The following is a 26847-nucleotide window of genomic DNA, read 5'->3' as shown; positions in this document are numbered from 1 at the left end:
TATCCTCATCAACATTGGTCATTTTCCTTTTTTGTCATTTTAGCCAATCTGATAGGTGATACCTATCACCTGAGGTATACCTCAGAATTATTTTAATTTGCATTTCTCCAAGATATATGCCTTTAATCACAAAATTTCTTCCTTCACCAGCAAAGATCACAAGCCTTTGTACCTTAGTAGATGATTCTCATGTTGTGTTGTCCAGAATTTAGTGTGAACTTAACTAGGTGGACCTTGAAAAACAGATAGACAGTTCTGTCATTGATCCACTGGCATAACTGTCAAGAGGCCAGGATCACCCCCAGGGGTGGGGTGGCCTAGAGGGAGGCCTTGGAAGTCCAGTGGAAAAGGAAGAATATTAATTGATTCAATAATAATAATAATGCATTCTGTAGTACCCTAATTTCTTTCAAAGCCCTTTCAAGTGTGCTGCTTTTATAATCCTTTTTTCACCACAACCTTGAGAAGTAGGTAGTATTGTTACTGTTATGTTCTAGGTTAGGAAACTGAAGGTCAGAGAAGACAAAGGAGTTACCCATGGTCACACAGCTAGGAAGAGATAGAGTTGGGATTCAGATCTGGGCTTTGCCTCCAAGACTTGTATTATGTCCAGTCATCACCCTGCCAAGTAATTGGGGGGGGGGGAGTACAGCCTCACATACTTAATAATAATAATAATAATAATAATAATAATAATAATAATAGTAACCTTTGCCTAATGCTGTAAGGTTTGACAAGGACCCAGCAGAGAATCCATTTTGCTTAACCGTGAATATTTGTTACAAAGCCTTTGTTTTTCTTTTATTCTTGTAGATAGGAGGAGAGGTAGGAAGGCAGGGAAAGAAAATGAGTACTTGTTAATTGAAAAGTAAAATGAAATGAAAAAAATTTACAAAGGCTTTTCTTTACATCTACCCTGGTATCTCAGTTGTAAGAAATAATCTTCCTGAACATGTTGAGAACAAATTAGTGCATTTGGAGATAGAAAGCAAAGCAAATGGTTCATGTCAAGTCTCATAAACTCTTGAGCTTCGGTTTCCCCTTGACTGTAATCATACCACTTCCTTTAGGAGTCTTATTACTCAAGAAATTTCTGAGAATTTCTGAGGATTTATTATGAGGTCAAATTCTTCTAGAAGAAAGAAAGACCTCCTGCACCAGTCTATTAGAAGTATGGAGCCTTGTCCTCACCACGACCTCCATTCTCTCCATTCCTCACCGCTTTTCTAAGCCCTGGCCTCCCTTTCCTCCCTTTAGAATCTTGATGCTGTAGTTGACCAGTTTAACTGGGTGCTATTCTTTTTTTTTTTTTTTAGGTTTTTTGCAAGGCAAATGGGGTTAAGTGGCTTGCCCAAGGCCACACAGCTAGGTAATCATTAAGTGTCTGTGACCGGATTTGAACCCAGGTACTCCTGACTCCAAGGCCGGTGCTTTATCTACTACGCCACCTAGCCGCCCCTAACTGGGTGCTATTCTTGACCCTCTTTGCTCCTTTGCCTTCTCACCACTTGTACCTGGGTGACCCTGGCCATCTAAAGTTGGCTGTCCCTGCTTCATGGCCATTCTTTTCTTCACATCAGATTGGCTCTCTATTTCATGTGCATCTACTCTAAACCTTTCCTCTTCAGGCCACCTGTGCTACTACTCTCTTACTCTGCAGAAGACCTCACTACTCTCTTACTCTGCAGAAGACCTCACTACTCTTACTCTGCAGAAGACCTCACCTCATACTTTACCAAGGGAGCTGAGGCTGCCTCTGAAGAGTCCCTCTTCTTCCAACTTTCCAATCCTCAGATCCCCTTACCATCATCTTCTGCCTTCCTCTTTGCTTCCATCTCTAAGGAAGAGGTGGCCATTTTTCTCAAGGTACCAGCCTCTCCAATTAAGCCCTTAAGCCCATTCTCTCTTCTCTTCTAGAATCTTTCCTCTTCAGTCACACCCTCTTTCTGTAAAATCTCCAGTTTCTCTTTCTTTGTACTCTTTACCCGTTGCTCACAAACATACCCACAGACATGCCCACATCTCCACCATCCTTAAGTCTTTTCTTAAGCTTGCCAATTCCCCAATCTATTGTCTTCTATTCACAACCAAACTTTCAGAATAAGCTGAGATAGTCTATTTGGTGGGTAAGAATACTGAATTCAAATCCTGCCTCAAACATTTTCTAACTGTATGACCCTGGGCAAGTCACATAAAATTTCTGGAGCTCAGTTTCCTCATCTATAAAATGGGGATAATAATTCCTACCTCCCAGGATATTCTTGAGGATTAAATGAGATCATATATGTGAAGTGTTTTGCAAATCTTGTATTAGATGTTTGCTTTCAATTGCCTCTACTTCCTCACCATCTTGAACCCAAAAAACTCATTATCATTCCCCCAGAACCCATCTCTTTCTCTAACTTCCTTGCTTCTTTTGAGAGAAACATAAACCTTCCAAGATCCAGGTGGGCAACCCCAGTCACCTTCTATTCCTCACTCTCCTTCAGTGTTCAGATCCATTCTGACTCCACTCCCTCTCACATATCTCTCTTCTTTCTAGTCATAGGACCACCATCTAGATCAGTTCACTCATTATCCCTTGATTGCTATAGCCTGGTCTGCCTGCCTCAAGTCTTGCCTCTGCCGAACTGAAATTCCTTTAAAAAAAAAAATCTAGTATTTTTTTCACTACTTACATGTGAAAACAATTTTTAACTTTTTTTTTTTTAGATTTTTGAAAGGCAAATGGGTTTAAGTGGCTTGCCCAAGGCCACACAGCTAGGTAATTAAGTGTCTGAGGTCAGATTTGAACCCAGGTGTTCTACCCACTGCACCACCTAGCTGCCCTATTTTTTAACATTTTTTAACATTTAAAAAAAAACTTGAGTTCTAAGTTCTTTCCTACTCTCCACTGGCCCCTCACTAAGGTGAGTAGTTTGCTATAGGTTATACATATACATCATGCAAAAAATATTTTTGTATTGTAAATTAGATTTCTTAAAATACAGTTTAAATTATTCCCCTCCTCCCTGCTCAGGAAAACTTAGTGGCTCCCTATCTCCTTTATGATAAAATAAAAACTCCTTTATTGTATAAATTCCCTTCACAGTGTGGCTCTGGTCTGTCTCTCCAGATTGATACAATCAAATTGATACAATAATGATTCTCCCTCACCCCACTCTCCATTGTCCTCTTTGCCTGTACAGGACAGTCTGTCTTCTATTGTTCTTTTGAAGATCATCCCCCATTAGAATGGATACTCCTTGAGAGTGAAGATTGTTTAAATTTTTTTTGGCTCTGCGTTCCTAATACCAGCCCATGTTAGAGTAGACTCGTAGATGCTTGCTGAAGATAAAGCAAATAAAATGACATAATGCTGTAAAGTTAGAGTAGTTCCAGGTTAGGAGGAGCCTTGAACCAAAGAGAAGAGGTTGAAACTGCCAGAGAGGCAAAAAGGAGCCAATAATTGGCTTTGAGCAGAGAAATGACTTGGCCAGGTCTAGGCAAAAAAAAACCAGAAGCTAAATTCTTCCTACTGGCCACAGAGCTGAACAGAAGAAAAGGCCACATGTGTAATGTAGTAGGAAAGTCCCTGACCTGGCCTTGGGGAATCCCAAGGCTCAGCACTCTGGCTCACAGGAAGCAAGACCTCCGGGCCTCTGCAGGATGAGAAGGCAGTGAGGCTGGCATGCACTAGGATGGGTATCCCTTTCTTTTAGGCTAAGGACTAGAAATCTGGTCTGACCAATGAGATGATAGCCCCCTGGTACCAGTTAGAGGAAAAAAATCTAGATGAAATAAAGAATAATAAAAAAAAAAGGAAGACTATTAAATATTTATTTTCCCAATTATATCATATTTTTGCAAGGTTTTGCGTTTTACATTTTTCTCTCTTCCTCTCTCCTCACCCCTCTCTCCCTTCCAGAAAACAATCCAACAAAGGCCATACATGTATTATCATGCTAAACACAGATTCATGTTAGTTATGTGAGAGAAGAATCAAATCAAAATGGAAAAAATATAGAGAAAAAAACAATACATAGCACAAATTTTAAAAATTTAAAATTGGGGATAGTAAGTTTTGATCTGCATTTAAACTCTACAGATCTCTGGATGTAGATGGTATTTTCCATCACAAAGTCTTTTAGAACTGTCTCTGATTATTGTATTGCTGAAATGAACAAGTCCATCATGGTTAATTATCTTTTTAGGTTTTTTTTTTTTTTTTTTTAAGGCAAACGGGGTTAAGTGGCTTGCCCAAGGCCACACAGCTAGGTAATTATTAAATGTCTGAGATGGGATTTGAATCCAGGTACTCCTGACTCCAGGGCTGGTGCTTTATCCACTACACCACCTAGCTGCCCCATCATCATAGTTAATTATCACCCAATGTTGCTGTTAAAGTGTAGAATGTTCCATTCCTTCTCATTTCATTCAGCATCAGTTCTTGCAAGTCCTTCAGGCAATTCTGAAGTCTCGTCCCTCAAGATTTCTTATAGATCAATAGTGTTCCATTACATTGATATACCACATTTATTAGCCATTCCCCAATTGGGTTTTTTTTTCCCCTTATTTATTTATTTTTTTTCTTCAAGGCAATGGGTTAAGTGGCTTGTCCAAGGCCTCACAGCTAGGTAATTATTAAATGTCTGAGGCTGGATTTGAACTCAGGTACTCCTGACTCTAGGGTCGGTGCTCTATCTGCTGTGCCACCCAGCCTCCCCTCATTTTTTTTAAGAAAGATTTTATTTTGAGTTTTATAATTTTTTTCCCCATTCTTGCTTCCCTTCCCCCAACCCTCACAGAAAGGATTCTGTTAGTCTTTACATTGCTTCCATGTTACACATTGACCTCAGTTGAATGTGATGAGAGAAATCATATCCTTAAGAAAGAAAAATAAAGTATAAGAGATAGAAAAATTACATAAGATGATTTTTTTTTCTAATTTAAAGGTAATAGTCTTTGGTCTTCATTCAAACTCCACAATTCTTTCTCTGGATACAGATGGTATTCTCCATTGCAGATAGCCCCAATTTGTCCCTGATTGTTGCACTGATGGAATGATCAAGTCCATCTAGGTTGATCATCACACTAATGTTGCTGTTAGGGTATACAATGTTTTTCTAGTTCTACTGAAATTGCTCAGCATCAATTCATGCAAATCCTTCCAGGCTTCCCTGAGCTCCCATCCCTCCTTGTTTCTAATAGAACAATAGTGTTCCATGACATACATATACCACAGTTTGCTAAACCATTGCTCAATTGATGGAAATTCACTCAATTTCCAATTCTTTGCCACCACAAACAGAGCTGCTATGAATATTTTTGTACAAGTGATGTTTTTACCCTTTTTCATCATCTCTTCAGGGTACAGACCCAGCAGTGGTATGGATTAAATGGTATGCACATTTTGGTTGCCCTTTGGGCATAATTCCAGATTGCTCTCCAGAAAGGTTGGATGAGTTCATATCTCCACCAACAATGTATTAGTGTCCCAGATTTCCCACATCCCTTCCAACATTGATCATTGTCCTTTCTGCTCATATTGACCAGTCTGAGAGGTGTGAGGTGGTATCTCAGAGATGCTTTAATTAGCATTTCTTTAATAAGTAATGATTTAGAACAATTTTTCATATGACTATGGATTTATGGATTGCATTGATCTCATCTGTAAATTGCCTTTGCATATCCTTTGACCATTTCTCAACTGGGGAATGGCTTTTTTTTTTTTGGAAAATCTGACTCAGTTCTCTGTATATTTTAGAAATGAGTCCTTTGTCAGAGATACTAGTTGCAAAAATTTTTTCCCAATTTACTATGTTTCTTTTAATCTTGGTTACAATGGTTTTATCTGTGCAAAAGCTTTTTAATTTAATGTAATCAAATTATCTAGTTTGTTTTTAATGATGTTCTCCATCTTTTCCATGTTCATAAACTGCTTCCTTTTCCATAGACCTGACTGACAAACTATTCCTTGATCTTCTAATTTACCTATAATATTGTTTTTTATGTCTAAATCCTGTATCCATTTTGATCTTATATTGGTATAGGGTGTTAGGTGTTGGTCTAATCTAAGTTTCTTCCATACTAACCATTCTTCAATTGTTGGGCATCCCTTCAATTTCCAATTCTTTGCCACTATAAAAAGAGCTGCTATAAATATTTTTGTATATGTGGGTTTTTAACTCTTATATTTTTATTTTTTTTTATTTTTTAAGGCAAATGGGGTTAAGTGGCTTGCCCAAGGCCACACAGCTAGGTAATTATTAAGTGTTTGAGACTGGATTTGAACTCAGGTACTCCTGACTCCAGGGCTGGTGCTTTATCCACTGCACCACCTAGCTGCTCGGTTTTTAACTCTTTTTCATGATCTCTTTGGGATAAAGACCCAGTAGAGGTATTGCTGGATCAAAGGATATGCACAATTTTATTGCCCTTTGGGCCCAGCTCCAAATTGCTCTCCAGAACATTCACAATTCCACCAACAATGCATCAGTGTCCCAGGTTTCTCACATTCCCTCCCACAATGGAGGCTTTTCCTGGGTCAGAGGCTATTCCCAAGGTCACACAGCTAAGTGAGTATTGAGTGTCTGAGACTGAATTTGAATTCGGGGCCTCTTGATCTAGGGCATCACCCAGTTTCCCCAAAATGAGTCCTTTGTCAGAAACACTAGTTGTAAAAGTTGTTTCCCAACTTACTGCCTTCCAAAAAGAAAGACTCTTGAACCTCAATTAATATCAAGCTATGTTCAGAGCACAGAAATGAAACACCATTTAATCTCTTTAATCTGGTCCACATTCCTGCTGTTCCCAGTATTCATTTCATTCCCAGTTTGCTACAAATAACACTCTGATGAACCCCCATCCTAGGAACTCAGAATTCTTAGCTTGGAAAACATGGCAAAGGAAAAAACCTGGGAGTTTTAGCCATCTCTGAAGGGTGGAGCAGAGCAGAGAAATATAAGGAGGGAGCTTTGAGATAGGAGGGGAAGCACGAAAAGGTCATGTCAGAGAAAGGACACCTAACTTTAAGCAAAGGGATCAGTAATGGGAAGCAAGGTTGTAGCATATTCTGATTGACAGAATGAATAAAAAATGTCAGGGGACTGTGGGAAAAACAGGCATATTGGTGCACTGTTGGTGGAAAGTAGTCCAACTGTTTTGGGTTTCATTTTGGAATTATGCAAAAACAGTGACAACTTGTTGCATCCATCCCCTTTGACCCAACAGTTCCATTATTAGATGAGTCCTTAATAAATTAATGAAAATGTATTTATTAAGTCTTTACTATGTGACAAACACTATATTAAGAACAGTATACAAATAAAAAAGCAGGTCAGACCTTGCTTTCAAAGGACTCATATTCTAATTGAGGGAGTAATCAAATATGGGAGGGTTCAATTGGAAAAAAATCAAGAGAGAAATAAAGGTCCACTGTATACCAAAAATATTAATAGCACTGCTGTGGTAGCGAAGGACTGGAAATAAAGTGGTACCCATCATTTTGGGAGTGAATGAGAAGTATGTAGTTCTGTGCATTAACAAATGACAAATAAGAAGGATTCAGAGATATATGGGATGGTCTATATGAATAAATGCAGGGAGAAATAGAACCAAACCAAGAGAATAATAGATGTGATAGCTACTATACTTTAAATAAAGATCACCAAAAGAAGTTGAATCCTGAATAACAGAAAAACCATTGTGGGGAAGGGAGAATGGAATAAACTTCCTTCATGGCAGAGAGGTGGAAGACTACTAGGATAGAATATTTTATACATTGTCAGATACTGTATTGGATATATTTTGCTAAATGATTTTCTTTGTCACATAGGGGATTCAGTCAGGAAGTTGGACTATGAAATGACTATGGAGTAAAGACAAAAGGCATCATTCGTTTAAGCCTTTCCACATGCATCTCTCTATTCATTAAATTTATTGTCTTACACAGTAGAATTAACATTAAATTTATGTTCCATAATGTGTTTAGTCATTCCCTGATTGATAGGCATGTATTTTGTTTCCAGCTCTTTGCTACTACAAAAAGCCCTATTATAGATATTTTGGGGACCTTTCTATCATTATTCAATGTCTACATAATTTGTAGTTTTAAAGTAAGGGACACTGAATAGTTTTATTTGAAAAATAATAGAATCAGTTTCAATTTGTCTATATTTGATAAGAAAAATAAAGGAAAATTTTATTGCCAGGAAAGAAAGCATTAATTTTTGTTGGAGGTATAACACAGATTGTTCAAAAATTTGGTTTGATGAGTTTAGATCAGAAGTAAACCATGCCAAGATTGCATCATGTCCCTTATGAAGGAATTTTGTCAAAATGAAAGCAGGAAGCCTGTTAAATTTTCTGTGTTTGAAGGCAGAATGCCCAAAATTATAAAATTAATTGATTTTTAAAAACAAAAAAGTCTAGAGGGTAATGCCAAGGCAGTTCTTTAAGAGTGTTTATTGATTGAAAAATTCAGGCTGAAAACTTAATTTGTTTTGTTAAATGCTGTCAGTGAGGAACCATCAAGATGGTGATAAAAATCAAAGAAGCTGTTGGTTTCTAGTCCTTTTTGGTTTCTTGAATTCATAAGAATTTAGTGAAAAACAACAAGCATGGGGTAGAGCCAAGATGGTGACAAGAGAGGATCCTCTCTTAGGTGCTCTCTCACAAAATTTATAAACTAAGGACTCTAACTAAATTTTCGAGAGACAGAACCCACAGAGGGACCCAGTGAGGCAGTTCTCCTACTCAAAGTAACCTGGAAAAGAGCAGAAAGGCTCTGCCCGGGGTGGCTAGGTGGCTCAGTGGATAAAGCACTGACCTTGTAGTCAGGAGTACCTGGGTTCAAATCCCGTCTCAGACACTTAATAATTACCTAGCTGTGTGGCCTTGGGCAAGCCACTTAACCCCATTTGCCTTGCAAAAAAAAAAAAAGTGAAAGAACTTCAGCCTCCTGGAGGCAGCCCCAGGGCACTGGGAGCCGGGGCTCACAGTGGGGGTGGGGGTTTCCTGAGCTACGCCCCAGGATGCACCGGGCACAAATTGAGAGAACAGTGTGTGTCGGGGGGACCTCTGCCAGAGGGAGCACATGAAGCCCAGCCCTCAGGGCACACAGCAAGCAGCATGGCTGCAGCAGCCCAGATCCAGGAAACAGAAGCAGGCGGAGCCCCCAGGGCATGAGCCCATTGAGCTGAGGGAGGGGAGTGAAGAGAGAGAGAGAGAGAGAGAGACTGCTGAGCTCTGTCCTCTGTCCCTGGAGCAGGGCTCTTGGGCTCTGACCACATTCAGATCCTGATCCCAGTCTAGGGCCCCCCCCCCCACCTCAGCCCCATGGCAGAGGGGGGCGAATATGGTCATTCACAGATCAGGAGGGAGGACAGAGCCTCACATGCTGAGACCCTTGTGGGAGTGTCCCAAAAGCTCAGGAAGCACCCCAAAACCAGGCTAAGGCTGGGAAAATGAGCAAGCAGAGAAACAAGAGAAAGACCATTGAGAAATACATTATGATTCCCAAGAAGGATCAAAATACTCAGTCTGAAGATGAGGAAGCACAAGCTCCTGCATCTAAAGACTCCAAGAAAAACAGAAATTGGGCTCAGGCTATGACAGAGCTCAAAAAAGACTTTGAAAATCAAATGAGGAGGGGCAGCTAGTTGGCATAGTGGATAAAGCACTGGCCTTGGAGTCAGGAGTACCTGGCTTCAAATCCAGTCTCAGACACTTAATAATTACCTAGCTGTGTGGCCTTGGGCAAGCCACTTAACCCCATTTGCCTTGCAAAAAAAAAAATCAAATGAGGGTGTTAGAACAAAAACTGGGAAAAGAAATGAGAGAGATGCAGGAAAAACATGAAAATGAAGTCAGCAGCTTAGTCAAGGAAATCCAAAAAAATGCTGAAGAAAATAGCATGCTAAAAACCAGCTTAGGTTAAATGGATAAAACAGTTCAAAAAGTTATTGAGGAGAAGAATTCTTTAAAAAGCAAAATTGACCAGATGGAAAAAGAGATGATAAAGCTCTCTGAGGAAGACAAATCCTTCAGACAAAAACTAGAACTCAGGGAGATTGATGAATTTAGGAGAAATCAGGACTCAATACTTCAAAACCAAAAGAATGAAAAATTAGAAGAAAATGTGAAACATCTCATTGAAAAACAGCTGATATGGAAAACAGGTTTTGGAAAGATAATTTAAAAATTATTGGGATACCTGAAAGTCATGATCAGGAAAAGAGCCTTGACATCATTTTTTTTTAACATTTTCTTTGTTTTCCAATTATATACTAGTAAATTATACCCATTGTTTTTTTTCAAGGCTCTGAATTCTACAATTTCCCCCCCCTCCCCCCAGGCTGACAGTCTCTATATTATTTCCATGCCATACATTGATGTAAATTGAATGTTATAAGTGTAAACATAAGAATAAACAGAAACCCCCTCCCCCCCCCCAAGAAGATGGGAAACCTCAAGAATAGAGAGGGGAAAAAAAATTGTACTTCAGTCTGTGTTCAGATTCCAATGGCATTGTCTCTGGGATGAGTTCCTTTCTTTATCATAAGTCCACCAGAGAAGTTGCTTCTATATTTTCCCCACATTTGCAATCACTAGCTGTAACTCCACTCTATTCCTCCCCACTCTCATTTAGTCTATTCTTTCTCTCCTTTCATCCTGGCCCTGTCCAAAAGCATGTTGCATCTGAGTACCCTCTCCCTTGATCTTTCCTCTCTTTTGTCACCTATTCCCCCCTTTCCTTCCCCCATTTCCCCTCATCCGGTCCCTTTCCTCCCATCCTTCTCCAGGGCAAGACAGATTTCCTCACCCTATTAAGTGTGCATGTCTTTTCCTCCCTGAGCCATTTCGGATGAGAATGAAGGCTTACTCTTTCCCCCTTGCCTTCCCCTCCTCCCCTCCATTGAAAAAGCTTTTTTTTTACTTATGTGAAATCTCTCAGCTTCTTCATCTCCTTTTCCTTCCTTCCAGTACTTTCCCCCATCACCCACTGACTCCATCCCTTTACCACATCATACCATTATATTCCACTCCTTCCTATGTCCTATCTATATATGCTCCTTCTAACTGCTCTTATAAATGAGAAAGTTCATTTGAGTTATCACTATCTTCTTCCTGTACAGGAAAACAAACAGTTCAACATATCAAGTTCCTCATAGTTAGTCCCTCTCTTCCACTCCCTCTGTGGTTCACCAGAGTCCTGTACTTGGAGATCAAACTTTCTGTTCAGCTCTGGTCGTCTCATTAGGAAAGTTTGAAAGTCCCCTGTTTCATTGAAAATCCATCTTTTCCCCTGAAAGAGAATGTTCAGTTCTGCTGGGTAATTGATGTAAACCAAGATCTTTTGCCTTCTGGAATATCATATTCCAATCCCTATGAGCCCTTAATGTAGATGCTGCTAGATCTTGTGTAATCCTGACTATAGAGCCTCGGTAGTTGAATTGTCTGTTAGTGGCAGCTTTTATAATTTTCTCTTTGATTTAGGAGTTTTGGAATTTGGCTATAATATTTCTGGAAGTTTTTCTTTTGGGATCCCTTTCAGGGGGTGACCAGTGAATTCTCTCAATTTCTATTTTACCCTCAGCTTCTAGGATCTCAGGGAAATTTTGCTGTATTATTTCTTGAAAAATGGAAGTTTAGGCTCTTTTCCTGGTCGTGGCTTTCAGATAGTCCAATAATTTTCAAATTATTACTTCTGGATTTGTTTCCAAAGTCAGTTGTTTTTCCAATGAGATATTTCATATTTTCTTCTAATTTTTGGCTTTTTGGGGAGAGTTTTAAGGGCTGGTGCTCTGTCCATTGTTCCACCTGGCCATACCTACAATTATTACTACTTTTTTTAACTTTAATTTTAATTTTTTTCTCTCCCCTTTACTTTATCGCTCAAGTGAGTCTATATTTTTTGGGGGAGGGGGTATTTAGTTAACTCTTAAGCAAGAATATTTTATTAATGCATAAAAAACATTATTTGTACAAAATGAGAATAAATAAATATTAAATAAAAATAATAATAAAAACAATAAAAAAGAGTAGGAAAAAAAAAGAAAAGAAAAACAACAAGCACACTAGTTAACTTCAAATGCTTATTGTCACAACCTCATTGCACTCCAAGAAATGACTGGGGTCCTAAGTAAGAAGCAGGGAAAGAAAGCATGGAAGTAAAGAGGGAGTTCAGGTAATATAGCCCTTCTCTTATTTGAGGCAAAAATTTTCAGAATGAAAATAAACTGAGTATCCCAGTCTTCAGGTTCTGCCCAGTGCAGCCCAGCCCAAACTTTACAGAAGACCTAAATCACCAGATTATGTGATTAAGAAACTTCCAATCTCCACCCTCTCCCTCCTCCTGGAATTTCCTTTTTTTTTTTGAACTCTGGCTCCTTCCATTTGTCAGATTCTAAAACTTAGTCTCTTGTTGTTGTTTGTTCATTGTTCTTTTGAGCATATTGTTAGTTTTTTCCCAAGGCAATGCAGATAAGTGACTTGTCCAAGGTCACACAGCTAGGTAATTTTTTTTTTAAAGTGTCTGATGCCAAATTTGAACTCAGGAGTACCAGGAGTACCAAATCCAGTCTCAGACACTTAATAATTACCCAGCTGTGTGGCCTTGGGCAAGCCACTTAACCCCATTGCCTTGCAAAAAAAAATAGAAGATTATATATTCATAGTATCTATAAAGAGGCACATGGAAGGAAAAACCCTTCCTGGAAGTTCTGCTTCAAAATGCCTGTAATCTTTAGGTCCCTTTTCTTTCACATCACCATCCTCCCTTTGCTTATCAGCTGCAAGCTAAAAATCTCTCACCTGATCACCACTCCTTGAACTTCTTGATTCTAGCTAACTGAATGATTTTATATAGAACTGAGAGAAATTCAGGCAAAATTCTTCAGCCAATTAGAACAGACTTCCAGTCTTGCACTTTATAAAAAGACTTTCATAAATATTTCACACTTAGTTTAAGGCCTAGGAGTGAGATTGATTGATTGATTTGGTATTTTGTCATTTTTTTTAGGTAAATGTGATGAAGTAAATCAATCACCTCATTATTACACTAATCTGAATAGCAGGAAGCATTGTACCTTGAATCACCAACACAGTGATTTTGCAAAAGTTTTTTTGATGTATATAAGACAAGTCCTTCCTCCCTCAACCTCCTAGTTACATAGCTCCATATGACTAGGCAAAAATTCTAGCTGAGCATGCTCTGGATTTTAGCCTAGGGGTTAATATAAAAATATTATTCAAAACTACAGAAATTAAAAAATCACTTTGACTCTTCCCCCCTGCATATTAGAAATTTACTTTATGTGTTTATTACATAGTACAACAACTTTCTGCAGCTTCATATTTTAACATATCAAAAACTCGAGGAAAAAATTCAACATGACTTTATGAATATTCTTCATGACCATATCACTGAATCTCCTCCAATATTCATTGGTCATGGAAAGGGAATGCAGGTTGTGGGGTGGTACTTTTGACCAGGATTCAACTCAGGCTCTAGACTTGGAGAGGAAAAGCAAAGGAGAAATAGGGAGGGTTTCTAGAAGATGGATGGGTCTCCTGGCCTCTCTAGCTTCTGAGATTTTCCAAAGTTGCTGTCTGGGCTTGGAATACCTCACATGCTTGACTTTTAGTTTGTTTTCCAGCCAGGGTCTCACTTCTGCATTTCTTAGGTCTCATTGCCATCCCCAGGGTCTTGGCCTCCATAGCCCTGATCTCCAGGGTCAGTTTCTGTTCTCCCATCTCCACTTTCACAGTTGATCTATAAGATCAGCAAACAGTGACTACTGCCAATAGAGTTCCCCTTAGCAGTTGTCCATCTCTCTGTTTCCTTGTTTCTGAAAAGAATGATAAGTCTCTCCAGTACAAAGGAAGGAAGAGGAGAGCCTATTCTCCTATTGGGTGACTTTGTTCTATTCAGAGCATATGTTCAATGTAATACTGATTTTTTTTCTGATGAGGGAGAGGAGGAAAGTGTGATGATTGTAATCGGTACTTTATTATTCTTCCTTCTGTTTCCCATATCCCATTTACCCGGGCCCTGGGGCAGAATAATAATTTGAGGGAGATAGAGGGCATAGCATAAGCTGATAACATTAATGAAGATTTGTGTTCTCTTTCAATGGTAAAAGGAAAGAATGAAAAAAGGTTTAGATAAAATCTTATTCTATTTATTGACAATTTTAATAAATATATACACATTTCAGTTTGGGACCCTCACCTTCCTCAAAACACATATACTCTCTAATATGCTGTAGATTGGCAGCATAGAATAGGAACGATAGTCTAAGACCCTACCCCAGGCAGGTCAGGCTGGTTTTTACTTCCAAGTCAAATCATCTTTGAAATTTAATTGCCTCAGGGGACCAAGGTCTTGGACCAATGATGTCATTCTTGGTGGGTTATACATAAGAAGTTACTTAGCTTCTCCCTGAGGCGTCTGATCAGCAACCAGATGGTTGTCCTTCATTCTTGAAGAAGACCAAGTCATCATGATGCCATAACAAGCAAGTGAATTGGATTTGAGTGAAGGGGCACCGTGCTAAGTCACCAGACTCATTTTCTCCCAGAGTCATCTGGGTCCAGTGACTATATATGAATCAGGATGACTGGAAATGATGGTCCTGGATGTGAGGGCCCTGGTAATAGAGAATCTAGGCTCAATTAAAACAATGCTGTCTCCTCCCTGAATATCCTTAGCCTGGTCTGTATATCCTATTTCTGCTCTTTATGTCCTACTGTTATGGCTAAGTAAATATCCTTTTTAACTGTCAGATGTTCTCTGCCATTGTCTCATTTTGTTCTTTTCTTGAACCAGAAGACTAGCATGAGTTAGTCTTGCTACATAACCTCTTGTCCCAGGGGACACCCTTCTAGGACTGAAAAAAATGACTCATGAGAAAGAAGAGCAGATGCTGAGATCCTGGTGTGGGAAAAGGATTACCTTTTCCCATTCTGGGCTCACAATGATCTTTTTGTAACAGGATCAGAAAGAAGTCTATGTGTTGGGGAAAGAATCTTATTTCTATTCCTTATTTTTCTTCTCTCTATTTTCTCAGCCTCTCTCATCTTCTAATATGGAATTCCAAAGGAAAGATAGCCATTATCAGTGATCACATAAACAATACAAGCAGCAGGCACTACCAGGGACACTAGCACATCCTGGACTGACCCAGGCAGCAGGAACAGATACTTTACCATGAGAGTTTGATTAGGACTGTGGACAACTTCAAATCTTGCTCTTGACCAAATGGTTATCAACACCAAAACTTCCAACTCCTTTGAATTCCTTTAGTTTAGGAGTCTGAACCAGACCAAAAGTATAGCATCTGAATTTAAACCAAAGCATACTACTTCTACTTTTTAAAACTTGTTTTATGTTTTATGTTTCTTTCTCATAGTTTCTCCCCCTTTAGTTCTGATTCTTCTTTCACAACATGATTAATATGGAAATACATTGGACATATATAATTTATATTAAATTACTAGCTGTCATGGGGAAGGGGGAGGGAAAAGAGGGAGTTAGAAAAATATAGAACACAAAAGCTTACAAAAAGATAATGTTGAAAACTATCTTTGCATATAATTGAAAGAAAATTTTAAAAGGGGTTCCACTAACACTTTTATTGAGAGGTAAAAGTATTTTAAATTAAAACCAAAGTTGTTTATTGGCCTAGAAATTCTTGCCTCCCAAGAGACTATAACAACTGATTGCTTCTAGTATTTGGTAATCAAATAAGAAAGCATGGGGGGAATTAAAGTTTTGCTTCCCTCTCCCCCTAAAGCCTGATTTTCAAGTTATCTTATCCAACTTATAGAAAAATCTCACTATGATAATAATATTGAATATAAAACATTAATGATTTTAGATAATGAGCCAGATCAACAAGTTATACTTGATTCTTTGTATGAGAGGGTAAGCATGAAAATTTGTCCAGATGTGGTTAAAGTTCTGTGTACCTAACAATACCTGTGTATGTATGTATATATGTATGTATGTATGTATGTACATATGAAGATTTAAAGAAAAAGTAGAAAGTTCAGTCTAAACTAAAATATATTAAATGATAATATTTTTTGTCATATCATCATCTTAGGCTTATCTTTAGGTTTAATATACAATAATTTTTTTCAATAATTTTTTAAATGTAATTTTGTTTTCTATAACTTCTATATTATAATAAACTTGAATCAGAATTATATTTTTCTTATCCTTTGCTAATATATTATTTTAATGAACTGATAAAATTATGTTTGAAAATTTTCATTGCATATTTCCATTACCTGTAACCTATTTCCACATTTTACATATAAACTATAACTTTTTTTCTAGGTAATTAATAATTAACTTATCAATTGGTCTAGTAAACAGTAAATTATACTTAGTTGTCTCTTTCTATAATGGAGATCATCAGCTAATGCTTAAAAAGCTTTGGAAAAGCAGGTGTTCTGATAAGTGGAGATCAACCCTGATTGGGGAACATATTAATGAGAGGTGGGCCAAAAGTCTTTTCCTTCTACTGAGAATGTGAATTGATCTTGAGACTCAGCCACCTCCAGTTATTTTGACAAAGGAATCTTTCTTTACCCAGACTTCTCAAGTTGAACCATTAGAGGAATGTTGGGTGTGGCATGGTATTTCTAGGATTTGAGCCTAACTCTTGTTTCAGTTTTTTTTAGGGCTAGAATTCACCTAGATTAGGATTTATTTACATTTTATTTAGAAGTAAACTCTCCTAATTGGGTGGGGTTGTCCCCCAGATTGAGAAGAATATTCTCAGAGAATTAGGCCAATCTCATCATCAGCTTTTAAACAGAGTGAATTCAAATAGTGCTACCACCTCAAAGGAGCATTACTCACACTAATCCTTTAGGGGTTATTTGTATTTTGTATGTTGTTCATCAGTGTACTCCTTCAAATATTTTCTTCAAAATATCAAGATACTTAGCTGCTGGGACAGCTAGATGGCACAGTGGATAGAGCACCAGCCCTGGAGTTAGGAGGACCCCAGTTCAAACATGATCTCAGATTCATGATAATTATCTAGCTGTGTGACCTTGGGCAAGTCACTTAATCCCACTGCCTGACCAAAAAAGATACTTAGCTGCTGCATCCTTATATCCATTTGATATTTTCTTTTTTAAATTAAATTCATTTATTTATTTTGAATTTTATAATTTTTCCCCTAATATTGCTTCCCTCCCCTCACCCCCCCACCAGAAGGTAGTCTATTAGTCTTTACATTGTTTCCATGGTATACATTGATCTAAGTTGAATGAGATAAGAGAGAAATCATATCCTTAAGAAAAAAAAATAAAATATAAGAAATAGCAAAATTACATAATAACTTTTTTTTTAAATTAAAGGTAATAGGGGCGGCTAGGTGGCATAGTGGATAAAGCACTGGCCCTGGAGTCAGGAGTACCTGGGTTCCAATCCTGTCTCAGACACTTAATAATTACCTAGCCATGTGGCCTAGGCCAAGCCACTTAACCCTATTTGCCTTGCAAAAAAAACCCCTAAAAAAAACAAACAAAAAAACCCAAATAAATTAAAGGTAGTAATCTTTGGTCTTTGTTTAAACTCCACAATTCTTTCTCTGGATACAGATGATATTCTCAATCTCAGATAATTGTGCCTGATTGTTGCACTGATGGAATGAGCAAATTCCTTAAGGCTGATCATCACTCCCACTGCTGTTAGGGGGTGTACAGTATTCTTCTGGTTCTGCTCATCTAGCTCAGCATCAGTTCATGCAAATCCTTCCAGGCTTCCCTAAATTCCCATCCCTCCTGGTTTCTAATAGAACAATAGTGTTCCATTACATACATATACCATAGTTTATTAAGCCATTCCCCAATTGATGGACATTCACTTAATTTCCAATTCTTTGCCACCACAAATAGGGCTGCTATGAATATAGTTGTATAAGTGATATTTTTACCCTTTTTCATCATTTTTTCAGGGTATAGATCCAGTAGTGGTATTGCTGGATCAAAGAGTATGCACATTTTTGTTGCCTTTTCGGCATAATCCCAAATTGCTCTCCAGAAAGGTTGGATGAGTTCACAGCTCCATCAACAATGTATTAGTGTCCCAGATTTCCCACATCCCCTCCAACATGAACATTGTCCTTTCTGGTCATATTGGCCAGTCTAAGAAGTGTGAGGTGGTACCTCAGAGATGCTTTAATTTGCATTTCTCTAATAAATAGTGATTTAGAACAATTTTTCATATGACTATGGATGCCTTTGATTTCCTCATCTGTAAATTGCCTTTGCATATCTTTTGACCATTTGTCAATTGGAGAATAGCTTGGTTTTTGAAAATGGCATGGTTTTAGTTTCAAAAATTATTTCCCTAGAGGTGGCTAGGTGTCGTAGTGGATAAAGCACCTGCCCTGGAGTCAGGAGTACCTGGGTTCAAATCCAGTCTCAGACACTTAATAATTACTTAGCTGTGTGGCCTTGGGCAAGCCACTCAACCTCATTTGCCTTACAAAAAACCTAAAAAAAAAAATCGTTTCCCATTTTACCACATTTCTATTGATCTTGGTTACAGTGGTTTTTTTTTTTGTGCAAAAGCTTTTTAATTTAATGTGATCGAAATTATCTAGTTTGTTTTTAATGATGTTCTCCATTTCTTCCTTGGTCATAAACTGCTTCCCTTTCCATAGATCTGACAGGTAAACTATTCCTTGGTCTCCTAGTTTGCTTATAATATTTTTATGTCTAAATCCTGTATCCATTTTGATCTTATCTTGGTACAGGGCATGAGGTATTGGTCTTATCCAAGTTTCTGCCATACTAATTTCCAATTTTCCATTTGATAATTTCAACATTATATGATTGAATTCCAATTTAAAGTGAGAATCAAAGTCACACTTGCACTAAGTTTCTTTACTTTCCACTTCATTTCCATTTTCATTCACTGCCTTAAGTAAATCTGAATCTTTTCTCTGAATGGCTACTCTGCTAAGAGGCATAGATTTCTGATTACAACCTTCAGTCCACATAGCTAATTTTGTCGTTCAATCATTTTCAGTTGTGTCTAACTCTTCATGACCTTATCTGAGGTTTTCTTGGCAAAACTACTGAAGTGGTTTGCTCCAATTTTCTTTAGCTCATTTTATGGATGAAGAATTGAGGCAAATAGGGTTTAGTGACTTACCCAGGGTCACTCAGTAAGTATCTGAGTCTGAATTTTGATCTCAAATCTTGACTTCTTGACCTCAGGGCTGGCATTCTATCCACTATATCACCTAGCTGTCCCCATGTAACTAAAGGAGGCTCCATATGTCACTGTAACATTTCCATTCCTTATAGTAGTTAGCAAGTCGCAGAAAGCTGGTACAACTTTGTCTTTGTCTTTTTCTTTATTTCTCTTGCATATTTTAAAATATTCCAAACCTTAGATTCAGGTATTCTGACCTCTCATCCCATTTTAAGATTACTATGACCACATTCATGCCGTCCAATTATTTCAAGTATTTTTCTTCATGTAATAATAAGCCTCTCATTACAATACCCCCAGTTGTTCATGCTCCCTCTCCTTCTAGAAATTATTTTGTATTTATTTTACATATATGTAAGAGTTTTAAGTTTTGGTCACAAGGACCCTGAGTGGCTCACATTACAGAGATATATTTAGGTAAGTAACATCTGCAATCTGTTAAGTTCCATAGATTGTGATTTCCCTCTGTAGAGAGTATGTTATCTGTCTCTCTTATATTTCTTCATCTATTTTTGTGTATTTTCCCTCAATAAGTAAGTTCCTTTAGAGTAAGGGAGATTTAGTTGCATTATGTTGGGCTTTTTAAATCTCCAGCACCCAGAATAGCACTGACATGCTTATTGAAGGAATGATAACAAATTATTGAGAGTGACCCTGGAAATCCAAATTCCTGGGACAGAATGACCCGATCAGTACAGTCCAGTCTCAAACTGCCAAACAGACCCCATTTCTCCCAGCAAAAAAAAAAAAAAGCTTTTTTTCCCCCCTGGAATAAATGGAGTCCATCATGTAGTTTGGGACTGAGCTGGCCTGGATGGGGTCATTATGCCCCAGGAATCTGGAATACAACAAGAGTGGGAAAAAAGAGAAGGTAGCAATTAGATTGAAGGACACCTAGGGACTGACTTTAAGCAGTTAGAAGCTGAGTCTCCCAGCTCTACTTATTTAATGAAAATCCTCCTGAAGATGGAGGGGACTGATTTTCCCCAAGGAAAACCCAAACGCTGAGTGAATCATCTCCTTTTTCTTCTCTGTTCTCTTTTTCTGTACAAAAGAATAAAGGTTTAAATTCTAAGACTTTATTTCCTTTGCTGAAACCATTCCTTATTGTTTTATCTACTTCAGATCTGGCTTTCCCTAGATATGATTTACAATGATTCTTAATTTTTTTTTGACAATTTCTGTATAGAAATAATGTAAATGAGGATAACAATAAATATTTGAATACATGGATTTTTACAAGTCAGGAATTCTCATCTCTGGTCCTATGACTAGTCTGAGGGCTCTGACTTTTTATAATTTTATAAATAATCTGCAGTAATAAGCTTCTGAAAATATCAGAGAAAAAACTCACATGGACTGAGAACAAGGAAAAATGCTGCTAGGCTGAAACTGTGAGCTTATCTTTTATATCAAAGCAATAGAACTGCTTTGAACTTGGGTGTTTAAAACAGGAGCCTTCCCCCTTTCCTTGAAGCTGGGAAGTGGGGGGAAGAATGAAAGGGAAGAGGGTAGTGGTAAAAGGAAAGACTGCACCCCCAAAGCATAGGCATAGTGTGGGAAGAACTATTTGCTCCTTTCCAGAAGAAAGGAGATAGTGAGTACCAATCAGTTTAGTTCTCCACAGCCATGCTTGCTGATTACAAGTCAGGGTTCATTTGGTATTATTTTTTTCTCTGATATTTTTCTTCTATGTCACAAAATTTATTAATACATATTATTAATAAGATGGTAAAATCTCAGAGGCTCTGAACCAGACTGAAGTTTAATCGTCACATCAGGGACAGCTAAGGTGGTGCAGTGGATAGAGCACTGGCCCTGTAGTCAGGAGGACCTGAGTTCAAATCCGACCTCAGACATTTAATGATTACCTGTGTGACCTTGGACAAGTCACTTAACCCCATTGCCTAGCAAAAGTCAAAAAAGAAAAATCTTCAGATCAGAGAGAATTCCCAACTTATAAAAATCTGTGTATTCATGTAGTTACTGACATATTCCCCAACCACTTAAATTCCCTCTATACCAAAATGAAGACCAAAATAATTAATGATTATTGAAAAAAAGAATGATTATAACTTTATTTAAGAAAAGTCAGATTTGGAATAGTAATAAAACAGAAAGGAGTGAATTAACAAAAGAAAACAGATTTTTGGTCAAAAAAAAAAAAGAGAGAAGAAAGACAACATACCAGATATGTAGGGTTTCCTTTTGAAAAACTATTCCCATCATATCTAAGAAGAATTTTCATTAGCCAAAGGGAACTATGAACAATGTTTATCTCAATCCCCATCCAAAGTGTGCTTTACTCTACCTACTTTGGGGAGACAAGATATGCAGACAAGAAAAGGCATGCTAGAAGACAGAGCAACATGATATCATGAAGAGGCCCAATTTACAATCAGAAGACCTAGATTGGAGGTAGTTCTGCCACTAACTCAAAAAGTGTCCTGAAGCAAATTATTTAATCTCTCAGAACCTCAGCTTCCTCATCTGTAAACGGGGATAAGAATATATACATTGCCTATCTCACTGAAGTTTTGAAGATCAAATTAGGTAAAGGGCTTACAAAAGCTTAGAGCCATGTCTCAGCTATCATTGCTGAAGGGGGCACCTAGGTAGTACAGTGGATAGAGTACCAGCTCTGAAGTCAGGAGAATTTGTCTTCCTGAGTTCAAATCTGGCCTCACACATTTACAAGTGTGGGACCCTAGCAAGTCACTTTAACCCTGTTACCTCAGTTTCTTCATCCATAAAATGAGCTGGAGAAGTAAATGGCAAATGAGCTGGAGAAGGAAATGGCAAACCACTCCAGTATCTTTGCCATGAAAATCCAAACTGGGATTAGGAGAGTTGGACACAACTGAAAACAATCAAATGACAACAATTATTAATGAAAGACAGACAAGTATTTCATATGAGAAGTACAAACAAATGCCAAAATGTCTTAAAGGAAAAAGAGATTAGTGTGGAATGGTCACAGAAGGCTTCTTGGAAAAGATGGTATTTGAGGGAAAATGTAGCAATATTTAGCTGCTCTCAACTTCCTCTTCTAGAGGATGACTTAGCTCAGCCCATTCACTCCCCAGTTAGGTGACACTGATACCACAAACAGGCTGCCCTCTCTGAACTGAGCCAAGGAGAGATCTGTTTCAGCTTCCTTCACCGACCTCCAATCTCTCCAGGTTGCCAGGGTTCTTCTATTATTAACACTCACTCGATGACATGTTGATATTACACAGTAACAGGGTTTCCTAGAGTCTGAGCACTGATGTTACCAAATTCCACTTTCTTATCTCAATCTGAACATGGCTCACTTGCCCCAGTGGACTGGTACTGGTCCATTGTCAGGGAGGCAGTTCCATCCAATTCTTGGAGTCTTTCCCTATACCTGAGCAAATATTTTGGGCTTATCTCCCTGGTGATGATCAGGCATGAGAACCTACACTGCTTTGTTTGCATCTGGTCTATAGGCCTTGGGACTGCCTTTGTTTGACTGATCTCTGTTCTTGTGACCTCCCTGAATTGCTCAGGATCACTTTAGGGTAATTAAAATAATGATGATGGCTTCTCAAATTAAATGTAATGTTTACAGTTTATAGCAACAATAGTAATGACAGTGGCTTCAGATATCAAATATAATGTTTACAGCTTACAAATGTGCATTTCTAATAGCAAAGTGCAAGAATTATCCTTATTTTTCAGCTGAGAAAACTGAGGCTCATAGAAGTGACAGATATGGGTCTTGAACCAAGGTCCTCTGATCCCAAGTTTAGGTCAGTTTTCTTTCCAAGCAAGAAGTAGGATGAAGTGAGAGTGAAGGAGAAGTCTTTCTTTCCTGCTACCTATATACTGTATGTCACCAGTATAGTACCTGAAATTACACCATTGTAGATCCATTTCTTTTGGAAGAAAGCTTTCCTTTCAAGTTTCAATGCAGTTATATCTGAAGGTGGTAATACCTTAAGCCATGCTTGGCTAACACTCACAAGAGAATAGTTGACAGTCTCTTGAGAATAATGAAGTGAATATTTATTAATTACCTCTTGGCATTTGGAGACACACAAAGATGAAAAATGGCATTTTTCTAAAGAAATTTACTAACTGGCAGGAGATTAAGACTACAATAATTAGAATATATGCTAAAGATCTTTTAAGTGCTTTAGGAGAGGTCAAAATAAAAAGTGGTAAGAAATTGTTAAAAAGAAGAATTATGTGAGGAAGGAAAACTTTATGAAGGAGGTAGTACCCACATGTAGGATTTTGGAAAGAAGTGGGGAATTCAACAAAAGGGGAGTTGGGGATACTAATTTAGGCAGGAGGGAAGACTGTATGAATTCATGAAGACTAAAGAAAAAAATAATTCACTAATTGCCTAATCTTTTGCATTAGTCAATACTCTTGGAACAGCTCAGTAGTGAAGTGCATGGAGTACCAGCCCTGGAGTCAGGACCTGAGTTCAAATCCAGACTCAGACACTTAGCTGTGATCTTGGGCAAATCACTTAACCTTTTTTGCCTTGTAAAAACAAAAAAATAAAAAAATAAATAAAGGGAAAGAGACTAAAGAAGCCATTCTAATATGGATGTAGTCTAAGTTACTCAGAGAGAGAAGCATATGGGAGAACAGACTAAAAAGGCAACTTAGAGACAGTGATGGAGACCCATAAATGCTTGTGTAAGGGGATCATATTTTGATCCTCTAGGGATGCCACTGAAAGTTTCTGAGATCAGGAATGAGGTGATCAGAGCAGTCTATAATAGCAGATTATTGGCATGGATATTAAGGAGGGACGGAGATTGGTAGGAAGAGTGGAGGTTGTGAAACTAGTTTAGGAAGCTATAACTGTAGGCCTGGCCAAGAGGTAATAAGAGCCTGGACTAGAATGATAGCTCTGTCAATGGAGAAGAGATTAAACTGGAAGATATTGTTGAGGACTGAATGAGAGGAAGAAATGAATGGACTTGTCTTAGTCAAAGGGGACTATAGTATAGAATTTGGGAGAGAAATTGTCAAATCCAGATTTGGCTGCTAATGTTGTTATTGTTTGGAGTGAATGGGGTGAATGGCACAGAGGTGAGAAGTATGATGAGTTCAGTTTAGATGTCTTTAGTTTGAAAAGCTAGTGAGACATCTGTGTGGAGATGGAGAGGTGAGAACAGGAAATATGAGATTAAAGTTGTAGGGAGAAAATGGGTAGAATTAAAGATTTGGTAGTTATCTGCATAGATAATGAGGCACAAGATTTGTCCCAGAGTAGAGGAAGGAGGAAAAAGACAGAAGAGGCCAACTGAGAGCCATGGGGGATGGGGGGGAATGCTGGGGTCCATTTTACCTGCTCAGATGTTCATCTTGGTAACTGGGGACAAGGACAGATCTTTCACTGGCTTTAGAGAGTGTGTTGAGGGTCCAGTATTCACACATGTCCAGGAAAAAATTCATCTCTGCAATAGCTATCTGAAGGAAATATTATGTACCTCAGGACTCAGGGTAATGATAATCTGAGGACTGAAAGTTCTGGTAGAGTATTGTTGACCACTGCCACATCCTTCCTCCTCACTGAGTTCAGGAAAGGAATACTCATAATAAGCAAGAAATTTCTTGAGAGGGGGAAAAGGAGGAGGTGATACCACCTCAGAAACAGGAAGCCCCATGATAGGAGGGAGGAACTGAGGTCTGGATGCTGGTATCCTTGATTGGTTTTCTTCCATCCTGTCCCTTCACCCTTAAAACAGACTTTCTGTCAGTTTTTGGAAGTATAAGGGTGCCACATGCCACTGCAGGGAAATAGAGGCTCACCACCCCCAAGAATCAATAGATTTTGGGGATCAGACTCTTACCAGCTGTCATGTTCCAAGCCTCTGTTAGTATGTAATTTACTTGTGTCAGACTCTCTATGACTCCATTTGGGATTTTCTTGGCAAAGATATTGGAGTATTTTGCCATTTCTCTCACCAATTCATTTTTCAGATAAGGAAGCTGAGGAAAACAGGGTGAAGTGACTTAACCAGGTAAGTATCTGAGGCTGAATTTGAACTCAAGGGGTCCTAACTCCAGAACCAACACTATCCACTGTGCCACCAGCTACCCTGCTTAATTTAACCTGTAGCAATAGAGATCAATGCTGAATCCAGTGGGCAAAGCAAATCCTGAGAGCAAAATGACCAGCTTAGAGATAAAACTACACTAAGAACCAGAGATTGCAGCAAATGTAAAACTCATCAGCAAGCAAGAATATGGGAGACCTTTTTACCTCTCTTCTTTCAACCCTCAGTTATGGTCATGATTCTGAGGTCATCAGACACTCAGACACTCAGACATTCAATCCTTCTGCTCCCTTTGAATCTTCACAGCTAGAAATGCTTTAGAATTCTACCTTCTGGGAGGCAAGAGCAAGGAGGCAGTTAGAAGATAGGGTACTTCCAATAGAACTAAAACCTTTTTCCCTTGCATTTTTTTTTTTAGTTTTTTGCAAGGCAATGGGGTTAAGTGGCTTGCCCAAGGCCACACAGCTAGGTAATTATTAAGTGTCTGAGACCGGATTTGAACCCAGGTACTCCTGACTCCAGGGCCGGTGCTCTATCCACTGCACCACCTAGCTGCCCCTTCCCTTGCATTTTCAACACATTAAATAAAAATTGTGAGGCCCATATTCTAATGCTTGTGTCCTCTAAATTGCAGGTGGGTAGGAAGACCATATTCCAAATGAGAAAGGAAAGTCCAGATCAGGGTGGGACTCTAAGCTGAATGCTTTTCATATTTTAATTTTTCAAATTTTAATTTTTTGAGCAACATTTCCTCATCTTCTAGTCTAAATTCAGAACCCATTCAGCCAAGGAACTTTCCCACCCTGACCTGGCAGAGCTTGGCCAGGAGGGAGACTAGCTTTTGTTTTTGCCTACCAGACTGATAAAAGCACTTAGTCAGTGCCTGAAGTATAGTGCCACATGGTGGCCAATTTAGATATGATATTTCCTCACTGGATACTTAATATTTGGACACATTACTTTTCTATTGTCTTAAGAAAGTATGCTTGTGCTAGCAGAATGCCTCCTGTGGGGGGTGGGGTGAGGGAAGCAAGAATGGGGGAAAATTGTAAAACTCAAATAAAATATTTCTTAAAAAAAAAAGCATGCTTGTAAATCAATGGAGCCTACACCAGCAGGACCCCAAGTGTATGTGCAGCCTACACCTGTGTCATAATACAATACCCACCCCTGCCCTCAACTCTCTACCTCTGTCCTTGAAATAAATCGTTCATGTCTCTTTTAAGCATATACCACATCCTGCTTTAAGTTATACAGATCTGTATCTTTTTGAGTTCAAATCCTAGCCCCATCACTTGCTAGCAGTGTGACCTTAGACAGATAACGTTATCTCTTTGGGTTCCTGATTTTTAAAATGAGGGATTTAGACAAGATAATCAAAAAGGTCCTTTTTTTTTAATTCATTCTCCTCACATATTCAATCTTCATAGAATAAAATCCCCTTGAGAGTGATATCATAGGTCATGGGATTTGGAGATAAAGGAATTCTTTTCTCTACACTGTGTTGTCTATACTGGGGCCATCCTCCTCATCTTCCTTCACAGGAATCTTGGATTCTACCTTCTTGGGATCCTG

At 38.4% G+C, this 26847-nt stretch overlaps 1 long non-coding RNA gene across 3 annotated transcripts in view; it reads left to right on the top strand.

Annotated features, from left to right (window-relative positions):
- LOC141495526 (uncharacterized) overlaps positions 1-26307 on the top strand; it is a 42124-nt gene extending 15817 nt beyond the window's left edge. For all 3 annotated transcript variants that reach the window (XR_012470797.1, XR_012470799.1, XR_012470798.1), the window contains one exon: positions 25196-26307. This is a non-coding gene — a long non-coding RNA (uncharacterized LOC141495526). The remainder of the gene's footprint in view (positions 1-25195) is intronic.
- Positions 26308-26847: the final 540 nt, after the last annotated feature.

Source organism: Macrotis lagotis, chromosome 8 (genome assembly GCF_037893015.1).
Source record: "Macrotis lagotis isolate mMagLag1 chromosome 8, bilby.v1.9.chrom.fasta, whole genome shotgun sequence".
Lineage (NCBI taxonomy): Eukaryota > Metazoa > Chordata > Mammalia > Peramelemorphia > Peramelidae > Macrotis > Macrotis lagotis.
The sequence above is the reverse complement of the archived record's forward strand: the minus strand, read 5'-3'. Positions and strand labels throughout refer to the sequence as shown.